General features: G+C 41.4%; 1 protein-coding gene across 1 annotated transcript in view; it reads left to right on the top strand.

Moving 5' to 3' along the window:
• LOC129766616 (5-hydroxytryptamine receptor 7-like) overlaps nucleotides 1-13633 on the top strand; it is a 133173-nt gene that overhangs the window by 71491 nt on the left and 48049 nt on the right. The gene's annotated exons all lie outside the window — the stretch shown is intronic.

Genomic DNA, 13633 nt, shown 5'->3' on the forward strand with positions numbered 1-13633 from the left:
TGTTGGTTGCTTCGTGAAATTCCATATCAATGTCCGATTGTGCATTGTGAAAAATTTAGCACAAGTGTAAGTGTAAAATTGTATACGGTAGCCGTTGTGTTAACCCTTCCCCGCACAACATCGAGTCTCACTCGTGGTGTACTTGCATAACATAGGGCACTAGAACAGAGCAGAGTAGTGAAATCAATTGATTTGTGACGTATTAAATAATACGGGAAGGGGTTAAAAATGACTTGGTATATGAAACGATTTATCGTTTGGTTTAGGCTGTCTGTTATGTTGTGTTCATTTTCACCCAAGGAAAGTTTAACGGCGATAAAAATTGGAAAAAAGAAGAAATAGTGATTTCCCATATGCTCTACATATAGTATTAGGTGTTGTTAGTCCAATTAAAATTCGCATTGGGTTGAATAAACAATTCCCATTACAAATATATTTTCGCTATATTAAAGTAACATGTTTTTACTGATGAGAAAAATTGATAATTGTGTTCGGTATTAATAATTATCTTATATTACAGTGGTGATTTTTTTTTCTTTAATTCATTCATACATATCACAAGAGGTATCTCGTCTAGGATCACAGAGGGCGGTTCTCATCATGTCTCGTTCCACTTCGGTATCCTTAATCTGATACGCACCATCCAACGACTGTTTATCATCCTTCTGTCATCACCCGTTAAACACTGGTGGAATGAACAAACAATACCCAACAACCAAAGAAAACGGCCCTTTTCAGGTCCACCAAATCATTATCAAAGAGTTTAACGATGTAATTCTTCAAACATATCCAAAATCAACAGATAACCTAACGAAATCCTACGTCGATTATGCGGTCGTGTCTCAGACACAACCCTCATGTGACTTTTTTGGCAGACTTATCTCACTTCTTAACTAGGCGAACCTAGCCAGAATTTTCACCTGCCCCCGGGCTTCTGAATGCCAAAGGGGGACTAGGCTCTGCGGAATGCACGTATCTGCATGCTCGTGCTGTTTTAGTCCTGACCGAGAAATTGTCGGACAATCGCGCAGGTGCTAAGGATGACCGACTTTTGGATGCCGGCCAATTCCTTCTCCATGTTCAACACCTTTAGCGCTTCCAGAAGAGTCTTCGGGACAATTCCAGTTCCAGAGAGAACGACTGGAACAATTCTTGGGACCTCCCTTAGCCCCCACAGTTCCTTGAGCTCCACGGCCAATGGTCGGTACTTGCAGATTTTGCGACCGTGGGTCTCCTCCAGATTCTGGTTCAGTGGAATAGCGACATCGATGATGGTGACTTTGCGGTCGCTCTTGTCGTAAACCATTATATCTGGGCGGTTGTGGTGGATCGAGAGGTCGGTCAGAGCAGTGCGATCCCAGTACAGCTTGAAACGGTAATTTTCCAGGACAGGTGCAGGCGGGTACCGGTAGTTTGGTACGTTGTCTTCCAGTAGAGCACATTGGAGCGCCAGTTGTCGATGAACAATACGGGCCACGTTGTTGTGGCGCTCGGTGTAGGCTGCGTTGGCCAAAACGGGACAGCCTCCCATAATATGCTCTATGTTTTCACCTGGTTGATGGCACATCCGGCAAATGTCATCAACGTGTTGATGCCAGACGTACCGCCCGCAGTTTCTCGTCGGCATTATCCTGTCCTGGATGTCTATCATGTCGGCTTCTACTACTGAAGAGAGTTTACCACGCGTTAGCCACAGATTAGATGCGGCCTTGTCGACGTGTGGCCGGTCCAGTTGATGGGGGTGGGCACCATGCACTGCCTTCTGCTTCCAAGCTGCAATCTTCTCCTCCGCTGTCTGCAGATTGCAGTTTAGTTGGTACTCCGCTTGCGCCAAGTGCAGAGCGCTGTATCCTCTGTCAGCGGCGCAGACAGCCCGGTATAGCGCGTTTCGGTTGGCGCGTTCTGCGAAGTACTCGCGCAGTTGTCGTACCTGTGCAACACACAGTGCAGATATGTCGACTATTCCAAGTCCCCCTTCTTTGCGTGGCAGTGAAACTCTCTCCAGTGCCGATTGAGGATGGTGCATTCCGGCCTCTTTAAATGCTTTCCTCATCCTCCTCTCAAGGTCCTCTAGGTCAGTTTTGCTCCATTTGACTACACCAAAACTGAAGGTCAGCAGGGGACCCGCGAATGTGTTGATCGCGTGTACCTTGTTCCCCGCGTTGAGGAAAGTCCTCAGGACACAGTTCACTCGACTCAAGAACTTGTCTCGCAGCTCCGTCTTGATGTCGGAGCGGCGAATCCCGGTGAGCTGTCGGAATCCAAAGTATTTGTAGGATTCGCCACGAACCATGTCTCTTATAAACTCGCCGTCATAGACCTCGTAGCCTCCGGATTCGGTAAGTTGTCCTTTCAGCAGGTGGACACAGCGGCACTTGTCGAGGCCGAACTCCATGCAGATGTCCCTGCTTATTTCTTCGACAACCCGGATAGCTACACCTAGACGCTGACGTGAATCAGCGTAGACCTTGAGATCGTCCATGTAAAAGGTATGGGTCACTTATTCGTGGGCGCCGTCGCCATACCTTATTTTAGAGCCATGACCGTTTCTGTTGAGCGTCCTACTGAGGGGGTTCAGTGCTAGACAAAACCAAAGCGGGCTGAAAGAATCGCCTTGGAATAACCCCCTCCTTATCTGCAGCGTTCTAGACTACAACACATTTTCCCCATCACTAAGGTGCAGAGACGTACTCCACTGCCTCATCGCATGCTGCAGGAACCTAACGACGACGGGATCAATTTTGTAGAGCTCCAATACCCGGACGAGAAACGAGTGAGGTATGGAGTCATAAGTCTTCCTGTAATCGATACAGGCCATGCTTGGGTTCCGCTGCTTATAAACCGCCTGGCCGACTATGGCTGCGTCGATGATGGCCTGGTCTTTGCAGCCATGCGTATTTTTTCTGCATCATTTCTGCTCTTCTGCGATGACGTGGTGTTGTTCGCAGTGGGCAGAAACTTTGGCGGTTATGATGCTGCTTAATATCTTATACAGACTCGATAGGCACGTTATCGGTCTGTACTTTGATGGGTTCAATGTATTGCTGTCTTTCGGGAGGAGGAATGTGACGCCACGGGTGGCGAATTCAGGGAGGTTGTGTTGGTCACGTAGCACGTTGTTGAAGCACTCAGCTATCTTTTGATGTGCGACGGTCAGCTTCTTGTGCCAGAAGTTCTGAACACCATCGGGGCCCGGCTGCCCAGTTCCTCAGGTACCGCGAGGCTTCGCGGACATCGTTCTCTCCGACGATGATAGCTGGCATCTCTCCAATTTAACCACAACTCTCCTCCTCCCGTCTTAACCACATTTGCCCTTCGCGATGTTGTACTGGGGTTTCCCAAATACCAGCCCAGAAGTTCGTCACATCGCTAATATCTGGCAAACCTTCGCGGTAGTCGGGCTTCTCGTCGCTAATGTGGTCGTAGAACGCTTTTTCGTTATCTCTGAACATCCGATTTTGTTCCTGGCGCTTTGCAGAGTCAGAGTAACGTTTCAGCCGTTTAGTTAGGACGCTCAATTGCTGTACCAGTGTGTCGAGTTTTTCCGTCAGCTGGTGAGCTCCCAGCTGGCGAAGTTCAGTAGGCCGCACGATCACAGCAACTTGGCGACATAATTTCGCCGATCTGCTGCCTCTTTTGTACGCCATCAGTCTTCCAATTGCGGCGCGCTTGTTTAGGATCCGTTGCTCCAATCTCCTTCGCCATGGAGGCTCACGCCTTTCACGGAGATGTTGGAGCAGTCCGCCTCTTGGCCTAATACGGTATCCTGAACTTTTGGCGGTCGCCACAGCAGCACAGTAAACTTTCAGTTGCAGCTCCTCCATGTTCTCAGCATCAACCAAGTGCAGCGGAAGAACGTGCTCGTTCATGAGCTTTACTGCACTTGTCAGCCTGCGAGAATGCTGCAACTTCGGGATCCTGGGGCGCGACAATGGGTCTGTGTCGCGAAACTGTGAGATCGCCTCGTCGTAGTGGAAGACCAGATCGCGTAGTAGTTGTTGATCTGGCTGTGGATCTTCTGGCTCAGGGGGTTGTTGTGCTGTTGCCTCCACTGGTGCTGATTCGCGTGCCCCATTCGCGAATGAATTGCTCAGCCGTACTGAACTTCGTTTGGGAGAGCATATTGTTGCGTACAATTGCTCTACGCCTCGCATTCATCGCGTTTTGGTCAAGCCTTCCGACGAACTCTGGATACGCTTCCTCGAACATTGTGAGTATTCGAGGGCGACCGCTCATGTCCGTCTCCAAAGCAGTGCAGATGTAATAGGGGCGGATCACGAATTCGTTCATTTCGTGTGTCCACATGATCCGTCGCCTAGTGGTACCCACAAGTGTGGACGACTGTCGTCTGGCAGTCGCAACACGTCTCGTAGACGCAGCGTTTCGTTGGTGATGTCGATGGCTGCTGTTTCCGTGTGGCGGTAGCTCTTCGGGTTGAACCCGGCTGGTGGCCCGCTCTTGCACCTCGCCCTCCAGCCGCTGGCCGCTCGCTCTTACGCCCGTACCAGGACCAGCTCCAGTTCGGGGACCCTCCTCGGGTGATCGCATTCTCAATATTCTTCTCGATCGTAGCTCCATTTCATGGGTGTATCTCCTTTGCCCGGGAGACAGCGGGTTGGCAAGGTATATTAGAGTCCCACCTTGCCAGAGGAACCTTTTCGGGGCGCCGCCCCTAACATGGAGACAGACGCACCCATAAACCTCCAATGACCCGGGAGGCCTTCCCCGGGAGGGATATAGCGCTCTGACTCGCTCGCACCCCCTCATTTAGCCACTTTCGACACCCGTTCTCGGAGCCAAGACCAGGTGTGTGTTTCCAGTTCACGTCCGATCTAAAAATATCGTCATATGATCTTCGTGGAGGCGTGAGATAGGAACATTTGAGACCAACAGGTAGGCTTCTACCCTAGTGTTGATCCCCATTTGAAAACTTTTTTTTTTCTCTATTATAGTGACTTTAAACACATTTCGGCTGGTTCGTCACTTTTACTTCCGTTTTTGGAAGATTGTAGGGAGTGAGAATTGAACTCGTGATCTCTGCGTGAGAGGTATGGATGTTACCATTACGCCAGATCGTCTCCACTTTAATGCTTGGTTAAAGAAAATCCGACCTTGATGGCATGTGTTGCTCTTTCAAGCTCCTCCTGCTTCCAACGATGGTTGTCCATCCTTTTTTTGTAATTCCGCGACATTTGGAATCAATTCGACCAAAGAAAAGCTTCAAACCTGTAGGACCAATTCACCCCACAGAAACGTGTCCATGTCACCCCACACAACATGCAAAAATTGAAATGTAATTAATTTCATTTATTGTTATCAAAATTACAGTTCCGCTGCATCAAATTGTTCTTTCTCTGTCAAATCAAATTGTTCTCTTAACTGCACAATACACGAATAAATTGTTTAATCAGCGGAAAAAAACCTTAAAACCACGCTCGAAAAATTCTCATTTTCTGACAATCAAAGTGCTTGCTGTGTTTATGCTACCGTTTCTCTCTACTTGTGAAATTTTCCCAAAGTTTTTTATGTTAGGTACATACGGTTCAACAATAGAAGGAGATTATAAAAAATTATAAAAAATCCAAGTTGAGCCGTACTTTTTGAGATATAGGGTTGGTCCAAATCACCCCGTGTTACCCTACAAACCATTCGTAATGTTAATTAATAAAAAGTATAGAATACACATTATAGTGTTATGATTTTGATTTTATGATTTTTCTACTTAACCTAAATGTATATTCAGGTCCCATTTCTATAAAAAATGTGTCACCTATACCTGGGTGACGGGGCGACGAACGTGATAACGTGAATGCATCTGTATGAATGTGTTCTTCGTCACAATTGGTCCATAAATTGTGCACTGCGAATATGACTCCAACAGACACACAGGATAAGCGGTTCGTTAAAACATTCATTATTTCATCGTCAATGTGGTCGATGACAGCTACTTTTTGCAATTCTCTTTGAAAATGCGAACATTTCTTGTGCAATGATAATTGCTCGTTGGAAACAGCATAAGCACCAAGTCCCATCTTTCGATGTTCAGTATTCCCCGAAGTACATCATAGAAGTAATCCATTTCATGTCAGTATTTGAGTTTTTTCGCTGCTACTGTTCTTGTTAGCAATGCCTTTGTGTATTTTCATTTCACCAGTGAAAAGTTACGAAAGTATATATCTTGTACAAGAAGAGGGAGATGGCTTTCCGAGTTTATTTGATTTTTTTTTCGCCGCTGCTACTATCTCAACCATTTGCGCCCAACCGAATGAAAGTGAAGAAGCCTGTTTGCTCGCGCGGCATAAAAACGCAAAAAAAATGCTATGAAAAATTACTTTAAACCGTACGGCGGTGGGAGGCGCCGTATAGCGATTCGGATGCTGTATCCCTTCCCCGTGCCAACGGTGGGTGGGGCCTAACAACATAAAAGTTCCGCCACGAATCGAAGAGTCAAAAGTCGAAACACTTTACAGATCATATTGACGACCCTCCTCTCGATGCGGATTGAAACCGATGATCTTCGATTCGTAGATGTTGGATCAAAGTTTGAGTTGAAAACGTTGAACAATGTTACGTTGGGCGAACGGAAAGCTACTTTTTGCGAATCCTTCCTAATTATCTTGGGTTATGAGTTTGTATTCCACCACCTTCTCATCAGGTAAACACAGAAAAAAAACATGCCGAAAGAAAGATGTAATCATAACCCGTAAAGGTAAATTGAGATTGACGGCTGCGTGATTCCACGAAACAGTTTGATATTCGAATAGGGGGGATCCGCGGGGGCATGGAGTGGGATGAATTTTTAATTTTGACGGATGATGTTCCATCGCAATTTGGCGAAGCAAACATACTTTGTTGGGTGACATTGAGACATGTTTTTCGGCGCTTACGTTTCGTCAATGAACCAATTTCGTCGATTGATTTTTTGCGGAATCATAAGATTTCTGATTTTCATTGGAAATCAAGTTCAATCGGGGCTTCATTATGTAGCAGCTGGTGAATGATGTTGTTGTGATATTGTTATTGAAAACAGATTCATATGAGAATCGATGCGCGCTTCTTTTCACTGTTTTGATTTAATTGTATGTATTGACTACCACAATAATGTTGTGTTATAAGATCCAGTCATGAATATATACACTTGGCTACGCATTTGCGCAGTATTTATACATTAAGTAAATTGATGATAGATCAAGCTCAAAAATTCAATATTCATCATCATTGAATACTCCCGGGGCTAACTACCGTCGCGAAGCAGCTAACATTCAACAACGGGGCTAACATTCAAAACGAAGCAGCGTAACAAATAATCGCATTGGCCAACCGTACATCATTCAATGGTCTTTTTCAAGGCCTTATGAAGGTGTAACATTTCTCCCATTTCCTTTACCCTTCCATTTTTCGTCATGTATATTCTAGAACTTGTCACTCAGAATACATTCAAGGCGTGTGTTATTGGTCATAGATCTTTCAACTAAGTGCTAATAAGAAATTGACGTAATAGAAAAGTTCCTCAAGAAACGTTAGTTTTATTTCCGAATGTTGATAAATGTGGATAAAAGATAAAAGGCTAGAGTCACGGACGCAAACTTGACGTAGAGATTTTTTAGCTCATTCAGTACTCCAAAAGGTCACCAAACATCCAAACATCAAACGGGTTGCAAGAGATGTAGCGGTAAAAAAAATCCGGAACCATTAATTAATAATACTTTCTATTTTAAACAGAACATTTATGAGGAAATATAGATATTCGGGCACCAACACGAAAAACTCTACATTCTCTGGTTTCTTGTATCGATGTTCATAAATGTACAAAAAATCCTTATTAATAAAACCGTTCCGTCATAAATATTATTCGATCGGTCGCTTTTGTTCTTTGGTTTATTAAATGAACCAGTGCATTCTTAAACTTAAGTTTAAATAACTTGCCTCGTAATAATTATATCGTCAGGTGATGCAGACTAAATATCGAATTTTCCAAATTAAATAAAAATCTATTTCCTATATATTTTATTTTTTATTTTTCTTATTTTTATTATAATTTTTATTTCCAAATTAAATAAATTTCCGAAAACCAAATAAAAGTATCAGCAAACTTTTCCAACTTGAATACTTAAATTACACGAGTGAAATTTACATGGATTATCTCCTGTTTGCTAACCGGTTCTGTTTTGTTGTTTGTTTTGACAGCAAAGTGACTTCCGCAACTTTGGAGTGACTCGAAACGTAAGAAATGACAAGTGTATACAGAGAACATCGAAAATTTTCAAAAAATTACTTCTCACTGAAAAAATTAGGGGTGTCGGTTTTACCCACAGTGACGGTTTTCCCTGATTTCCCCATACATAAAATTTGATTGAATCACCTCAAAACCGCTGAATACACCGCTGATTTCTCGTTTGTTTGAGATACCCCTAAGTCTGGACCCCTAGGACCAGGTCAAAAACAGGAGGAAAATAGATTTTAGTTGTTTTTTTGCAATTGTGTCAAATGGACTTATGGGGTTTCTCAGACAAAGGATTCATTTGAGAACCTGATTTGACATAGGTGCGCTGAACTAGAGCATTCAGAAATGTGGACAAACCAATTTCATATTTTCGACTGGACAAACCAAATCGGGAAGAAATAAAAAATCGAATTCTTTCTGTTTTTCATAGATTTTATGGAATAACATAATTTTTTCCAACCAATTTAAAGGGTCGAATCGGGGAGAAATCGAAGTTTTGTTTTTTGCACTTTTGGGAAGCTCTCAGAAATGTTGTCCTAAAAGGATTTTTCGATATTTTATATCGTTGGAAAGTTACAGCCGAAAGTACAGGGGCTTCAGATTAAACGTTCACGCAACAAATTCTAATAACTTCCACATAAGTGAACCGATTTTTATTTTAAAAAAACGGAAATATAGGTTATTTTAGCACATTTTCGATGTAACCACCCCTTTTTCGACATCTCGTTTTAAATGGTGAACAAAATTCTTCATGCACAATTCTAACATTACGACTGCTGTTGAAAATCCGAATTATTTCTTCTTTAGGTTCTTCCAAATTTTATGGCTTATTAACATAGCAACGATCCTTCAAATACCCCCAGAGGAAGTAATCGACGACGAGAATTGTTGAAATTCTTACCATAAAAGAAAAAAGTTTCATTAAGGCTTCGGTTGTTCGAGCAATACGATTTCACTAAAAATACACGTTCTTGTAAAATGTATATCTTGACACTAAAAACCGTCCGATAAGACTGAACGAGTAGCCGAATATTTCCGTCCCCAAGCGGGGAATGCAGAATCGACGGAGCGAAAAAAAATTATTCGATTTTTTTGCGTGAGCGTTTGATATGATAGACCCCCCTGTATGGAGTCATCTCAAGAGATAATGTATTGCTGTACGAGTTTTCTCGAAAGCATGTTTTTCAACTGGTGGTATCGATATCTCAGGATCTACTCGACCGATATGGCTGAAATTTATTATCAGCATGTAAAAATGAATTATCTAACGCGTTACCTAGCCGTTTTTGAACGGTTTTATTTAGCTTGCCCTGTAATCTGTTTGTATGTTTGTATGTTTGTAACTTTGTAACTTGTTTGTCTGTAGCGCTGACCCACATTAATAGCAATTTGACGCCCTTCCTGTTGACCGATTGATCTAAAAATTTGGAACACACCCTTATCTCGGTAGTCATTATAAAACTGCTTATTTCATTATCTTGAAAATCCAAGATGCCGCTACAAAATGGCGGATCACATATTTTCTCAAAACCTCATCAATATGGGTTTTCCATAACCCCATCAACATGGGTATCAAACGAAAGGGCTTGACTAGTAGAATACGGTTATTTAAGAAAAATGCAAATCCAAGATGGCTGCCACTACAAAATGGCTGACTACATATTTTCTCAAAACTTCATTAATATGGGTATCAAATGAAAGGGCTTGACTAGTAGAATACGGTTATTTATGATAAATGTAAATCCAAGATGCCACTACAAAATGGCGGAATACATACAGTCAACTCTCCCTTACCTTCCCTTAGGAAGTATCCCGTGTCGGGCACACGTACAGAGCATCGAAGACTGCAACATACCAATTATGAGAACACTTGTAATACTAACCTCGAGCCAACCGCGAGTAATCGGTTACATATTACTAACATAGTTGTAAGACAAAAATTGTCAAAATATTGGACTCCCGGCCCCGTCAGGCTAACGCCACATGTGCCTTAATAAAATATATTTTTTGGGAAAAAAAACTCTCCCTTACTCGATGTTCTGTAACTCGATATTTTCCCTAACTCGATGAATTTCATGGCACCTTTGATTTTACATGCATTCTTCTCTCCCTAACTCGATACCTCCTTTACTCGATGCCTCTCTTACTCGATGGGCTTTGTTTCATTTTTCCATGGATTTTTACCTCGCTAACTCGATTGATTTTCGCGTACTTGTTTTTGTGCGTTTCTAGCTGTCATTTCAATTGCTCTTGAAAGTGAAGACGAAGTGTTCGTATTATCAAGGATTTTTTTTTCAAGTATGGAAAACCAGGGAAAACCTTTCAAGCGAACGATTAAAACGCTAACCATAGCGCAACGTTTGAGCATCATCGAGCAGATCGAAAAGTATGGGCGAAAGGTGTCTGAAGTTGCAAAAGATTTCAGTATTGCACAAAGTACGGTGTCAACACTATTCAAGCAAAAGGAAAAATGGCATCGGATGGGAAAATTGAATGTGGACAAAAAGCGTATAAGGTTGGTTGGGAACGAGAAGCTGGAACGGTCAATGGAAATTTTTGTCAATCAAGCCAGAGATAATAATTTACCTCTCTCAGGTTCTATTCTTCGGGAGAAGGCTTGCGAATTTGCCCAGAAACTGGGAATTCCCAATTTTAAAGGAAGTTCTGGATGGCTAAGTAAATTTTTAAAACGGCAAAAGATGGCATTTCGGAAGCTATGTGGCGAGAGTGCCAGTGTAGATCTCAGTGTAACGGACAACTGGATTTCGCAAACCCTACCCAGTATAATCGAGTATGATGCACGTGATATCTACAATGCAGACGAAACAGGACTTTTCTACAAATGTTTGCCAGACAAAACATTTGCATTTCGATCAGAAACTTGCCACGGAGGAAAATATTCGAAACAACGTCTGACAGTCATGTGCGCAACCAACATGGACGGAAGCGATAAACTACCATTGCTGGTCATTGGAAAGAGTAAAAATCCACGGTGTTTCAAAAAGAAGAAATCATTACCAGTGATATACGAGAGTAACACCAAGGCCTGGATGACCTCTATTCTTTTTGAGGAATGGATTATGCAACTTGACGAAAGATTTTCCAAAGAAAATAGAAAGGTATTGATTCGGGAATTATATGTAATGGGAATGTATCATACTTATATCTCTTTCTCCTCAAAGGTGGTCATGTTCGTTGATAATTGTACATCGCACCCAAAATCTCTCCAACCAAAGCTTAAATCGATAAATTTGCAGTTTATTCCACCAAACTCTACTTCAGTAGTTCAGCCGCTGGACTTGGGCATAATCAAGAACCTGAAACAGTACTATCGCCATGAATTAGTAAAACGAAGACTGCTAGAAATGGAGGATACAACGGTATTTTTTTCCTTTTTACATTCATGTTATTCAGCACTCATACTGTATTCAAATATACTCTAGGACCCTTCAGATATATCGGTGTTGGATGCAATTGAATTACTTTCACGCTCTTGGATAAACAAGGTTAAATCTGAGACTGTTCCAAATTGCTTCAGGAAAGCCGGATTTTCCATAAATGATGATGATGATATTCCGCTGGCAGAATTAATGCGTCGTGAGCTTGCTGCTGTCGACAGTGCAGTACCATTCGATTGTTCATCGTCATTTGATGAATATTGCGAAATGGATCAAAACGTGATTTGCTGTAATCTAATGACTGATACCGATATACTGGAAAGTGTTGAAGAAGCTGAAAAAAACGTTGAAAATAGTAGTCCTATGGAGTTAGAGGAGGTTCAGGAAGTTTCAGCTGATTGTTTTGGAATTACACCTTCGAACGTTAAATCGAACCTAAAGAATATGTCCGAAATATTGCAATCAACTGAAAATGTTCCCGTGAAACTATTTGAACATTTCTTTGCGATTGAACAGTTCCTGCGTGATCGTTACAATTTAGTTTGAATTACATACATAATTAATATTTTCTTCGTTAACCTAGTTCCTTTTCCATTTCCAATTCCATTTTACAATAAAATTGGCCTACTAAAAAAAACATCCTATGTATTTTAAATTTATATTAAAATATGAGAAAAGAATGTATAATAGTACATGCGCATTAGTACATATAGGGTAAATGTACTAATGCACAAAAACAAATCAATTATAGTAATATCCTGTATACGCAATGGTACCAATTATAGTAAACCCCATGTACCATAATTGGTTTATTCCTAATTGGGTCATATTTTTAAGCCCTAATATTGGGACACTTACCCTAACATCATATATTTGCAATTTGTGGCATAAAAAAATATGAAAAAATGTTCTGTATCTCGATACCTCCCTAACTCGATGGTCCCTTGGATATCGAGTTAGGGAGAGTTGACTGTATTTTCTCAAAACCTCATTAATATCGATATCAAATGAAAGGGTTTGTCTTGTAGAACACGGTTATTTATGAAAAATACAAATCCAAGATGACTGCCACTACAAAATGGCGAACTACATATTATGTCAAAACCCCGTTAATATGGGTATCAAATGGAAGGGCTTGACTAGTAGAACATCAGAACATCGTTATTCATGAAAAATGTAAATCCAAGATGGCTGCCACTACAAAATGGCGGACTACATATTATGTCAAAACCCCATCAATATGGGTATCAAATGAAAGGGCTTGACTGGTAGAATACGGTTATTTATGATAAATGTAAATCCAAGATGGCTGCTACTACAAAATGGCGGAATACATATTTTCTCAAAACCTCACTAACATGGGTATCATATGGAAGGGCTTGAATAGTAGATCACAGTAGATAATGAAAAATCCAAATCCAAGATGGCCGCAATCACAAAATAGCAAATTACTTTATTAAACGGTTTTATTTAGCTTGAACTGTTCGTATATATGTTTGTACGGATGTAGGGTTGTCCCACATTAATAGAAATTTGACCAATAGGAACTGACCGAATTTATAAAATACCTTTATCTCGGCTGTCATTTTAAAACTGCTTATCTTGAAAAATCCAATTTGGCCGTCGCTACAAAATAGCTGATTCCATATCATCTCAAACAAAAAAAGGTTGATTGAGATATGTGTATCAAACGAACGAACTTGACTTGGAGAACACACTATGTATTTTCTGCAATCCACTCAATATCGGTATCAAATGAAATTTTTTGGCTGATAGAATACAGTACAATGGTTTTATTGTAGAGAAATATTCTAATGAAACAGATAATGAACTAAAAACTAGAAAATAAAATAAGTAAAAAAACTTTTTAAGTTAAATAGTTTAGTTGTGATTAAACATAATAATGTACTAAAAGCTAGAAAATAATTAGGCAAGTAGCAGTTAGAAGTTATCACACCTCTCCTTCATTAGTCTAGGGCATTGATAAGACTAAAATAAAATGTCCGGACAC

The sequence above is a fragment of the Toxorhynchites rutilus genome, chromosome 1 (genome assembly GCF_029784135.1).
Source record: "Toxorhynchites rutilus septentrionalis strain SRP chromosome 1, ASM2978413v1, whole genome shotgun sequence".
NCBI classification, from domain to species: Eukaryota; Metazoa; Arthropoda; class Insecta; order Diptera; family Culicidae; genus Toxorhynchites; species Toxorhynchites rutilus.